We start from the raw sequence: 3555 nt of genomic DNA, 5'->3' as shown, positions 1-3555 counted from the left end.
AACAGACGCGAGTGCTATTTGCACTGTGTGTGGCAATGGGAGCGCAATAGTGACTTTCCTTACAAGAAAAACAACTCTTGCTCGTAGGACCAGAAACTGCATGAGATTCAACTCCATTTAGAACTGGGAAACAAACGCTACCTCGCCTTACAATAAACACACTTATCTTTTGAGAAAAGGCAACTCATCTACTCTACTGTGTTTCATATGGGGTCCGAACAGTGAGCTTGCTCCGAACAAAAGAACCGTGCTTCCTACACACACGGGCCATATCTAGTTCAACTCTGCTTAGGAAACCGACAAGAACAGTAGCTCCTCTTCAGTCCAATACACTGTACTTGCTGGGAACAAACGCCAGTGCTATTTGCACTGTGTATGGCAATGGGAGCGCAATAGTGTCTCTTCTTAAAAGAGAACAACTCTTGCTCGTAGGACCAGAAACTGCATGTGATTTTACTCCATTTAGGACTGGGAAACAAACGCTAGCTTGCCTTACAAGAAACACACTCTGCTTTTGAGAAAAGAGCACTCTTCTACTCTAATGTGATTCCTATAGGGCCAGAAGAGTGAGCTTGCTCAGAAAAAAAGAACTGTGCTTCCTACACACACCGACTATATTTAGTTCAACTCTGCTTAGGAAACTAACAAGAACTGTAGCTCCTCTTCAGTCCAATACACTACACATGCTGGGAACAGATGCCAGTGCTATTTGCCCTGTGTATAGCAATGGGAGCGCAATAATGACTCTTCTTTCCAGAAAACAACTCTTGCTCATAGGACCAAAAACTGCATGTGATTCAACTCCATTTAAGACTGGGAAACAAACGCTAGCTCGCCTTACAAGAAACACACTCTGCTTTTGAGAAAAGAGCACTCTTCTACTCTACTGTGTTTCCTATGAGGTCCGAACAGTGAGCTTGCTCAGAACAGAAGAAGTGTGCTTCCTACAAACACGGGCCATATCTAGTTCAACTCTGCTTAGGAAACTGACAAGAACAGTAGCTCCTCTTCAGTCCAATACACTGTACTTGCTGGGAAAACACGCCAGTGCTATTTGCACTGTGTATGACAATGGGAGCGCAATAGTGACTTTCCTTACCAGAAAACAACTCTTGCTCGTAGGACCAGAAACTGCATGTGATTCAAATCCATTTAGGACTGGGAAATAAACGCTAGCTCCCTTACAAGAAACACACTCTTCTTTTGAGAAAAGAGCACTCCTCTACTCTACTGTGTTTCCTAAAGGGCCAAAACAGTGAGCTTGCTCAGAACAAAAGAACTGTGCTTCCTACACACACGGCCATATCTAGTTCAATTCTGCTTAGGAAACTGACAAGAATAGTAGATCCTCTTCAGTCCATTACACTGTACTTCCTGGGAACAGACGCGAGTGCTATTTGCACTGTATATGGCAATGGGAGCATAATAGTGACTCTTCTTACCAGAAAACATCTCTTGATCGTGGGACCATAAACTGCATGGAATTCAACTCCATTTCTGACTGGGAAACAAACACTATCTCACCTTACAAGAAACACACTCTGCTTTTGAGAAAAGAGCACTCTTCTACTCTACTGTGTTTCCTATGGGATCCGAACAGTGAGCTTGCTCAGAACAAAAGAACTGTGCTTCCTACACACACGGGCCATATCTAGTTCTACTCTGCTTAGGAAACTGACAAGAACAGTAGCTCCTCTTCAGTCCAATACACTGCACTTGCTGGGAACAGACGCGAGTGCTATTTGCTCTGTGTATGGGAATGGGAGCGCAATAGTGACTTTCCTTACAGAAAACAACTCTTGCTCATGGGACCAAAAACTTCATGTGATTCAACTCCTTTTAGGACTGGGAAACAAACGCTAGCTCTCCTTACAAGAAACACACTCTGCTTTTCAGAAAAGAGCACTCTTCTACTCTACTGTGTTTCCTATGGGATCCGAAAAGTGAGCTTGCTCAGAACAGAAGAAGTGTGCTTCCTACACACACGGGCCATATCCAGTTCAACTCTGCTTAGGAAACTGACAAGAACAGTACCTCCTCTTCAGTCCAATACACTGTACTTGCTGGGAAGAGACGCCAGTGCTATTTGCACTGTGTATGGCAATGGGAGCACAATAGTGACTTTCCTTACCAGAAAACAACCAGAAACTGCATGAGATTCAACTCCATTTAGAACTGGGAAACAAACGCTAGCTCGCCTTACAATAAACACACTCTGCTTTTGAGAAAAGATAACTCATCTACTCTACTGTGTTTCCTATGGGGTCCGAACAGTGAGCTTGCTCCGAACAAAAGAACCGTGCTTCCTACACACACGGGCCATATCTAGTTCAATTCTGCTTAGGAAACTGACAAGAACAGTTGCTCCTCTTCAGTCCAATACACTGTACTTGCTGGAAACAGACGCCAGTGCTATTAGTACTGTGTATGGCAATGGGAGCACAATAGTGACTCTTCTTTCAATAAAAAAAACTCTTGCTCATAGGACCAAAAACTGCATGTGATTCAACTCCATTTAGGACTGGGAAACAAACGCTAGCTCGCCTTACAAGAAACACACTCTGCTTTTCAGAAAAGGGCACTCTTCTACTCTACTGTGTTTCCTGTAGGGCCAAAACAGTGAGCTTGCTCAGAACAAAAGAACTGTGCTTCCTAGACACACGGCCATATCTGGTTCAATTCTGCTTAGGAAACTGACAAGAACAGTAGATCCTCTACAGTCTAATACACTGTACATGCTGGGAATAGACGCCAGTGCTATTTGCCTTGTGTATGACAATGGGAGCGCAATATTGTCTCTTCTTACCAGAAAACAACTCTTGCTCACAGGACCAGAAACTGCATGTGATTCAACTCCATTTAGGACTGGGAAACAAACGCTAGCTCGCCTTACAAGAAACACACCCTGCTTTTGAGAAAAGAGCACTCTTCTACTCTAATGTGTTTCCGATAGGGACAGAACAGTGAGCTTGCTCAGAAAAAAGGAACTGTGCTTCCTACACACACGGGCCATATCTAGTTCAACTCTACTTAGGAAACTGAAAGAACAGTAGCTCCTCTTCAGTCCAATACACTGTACTTAATGGGAACAGATGCGAGTGTTATTTGCACTGTGTATGGCAATGGGAGCACAATAGTGACTTTCCTTACCAGAAAACAACTCTTGCTCATAGGACCAAAAACTGCATGTGATTCAACTCCATTTAGGACTGGGAAACAAACACTAGCTCGCCTTACAAGAAACACATTCTGCTTTTGAGTAAAGATCACTCTTCTACTCTACTGTGTTTCCTATAGGGCCAGAACAGTGAGCTTGCTCAGAACAAAAGAACTGTGCTTCCTACACACACGGCCATATCTAATTCAATTCTGCTTAGAAAACTGACAATAACAGTAGATCCTCCTCAGTCCAATGCACTCTACATGCTGGGAACAGACGCCAGTGCTATTTGTAATTTGTATGACAATTGGAGCACAATAGTGACTCTTCTTACCAGAAGACAACTCTTGCTTGTAGGACCAGAAACTGCATGGGATTCAACTCCATTTCTGACT

Source organism: Peromyscus eremicus, unplaced genomic scaffold, assembly GCF_949786415.1.
Source record: "Peromyscus eremicus unplaced genomic scaffold, PerEre_H2_v1 PerEre#2#unplaced_32, whole genome shotgun sequence".
Classification (NCBI taxonomy): domain Eukaryota; kingdom Metazoa; phylum Chordata; class Mammalia; order Rodentia; family Cricetidae; genus Peromyscus; species Peromyscus eremicus.
This window is presented reverse-complemented; position numbering follows the sequence as displayed.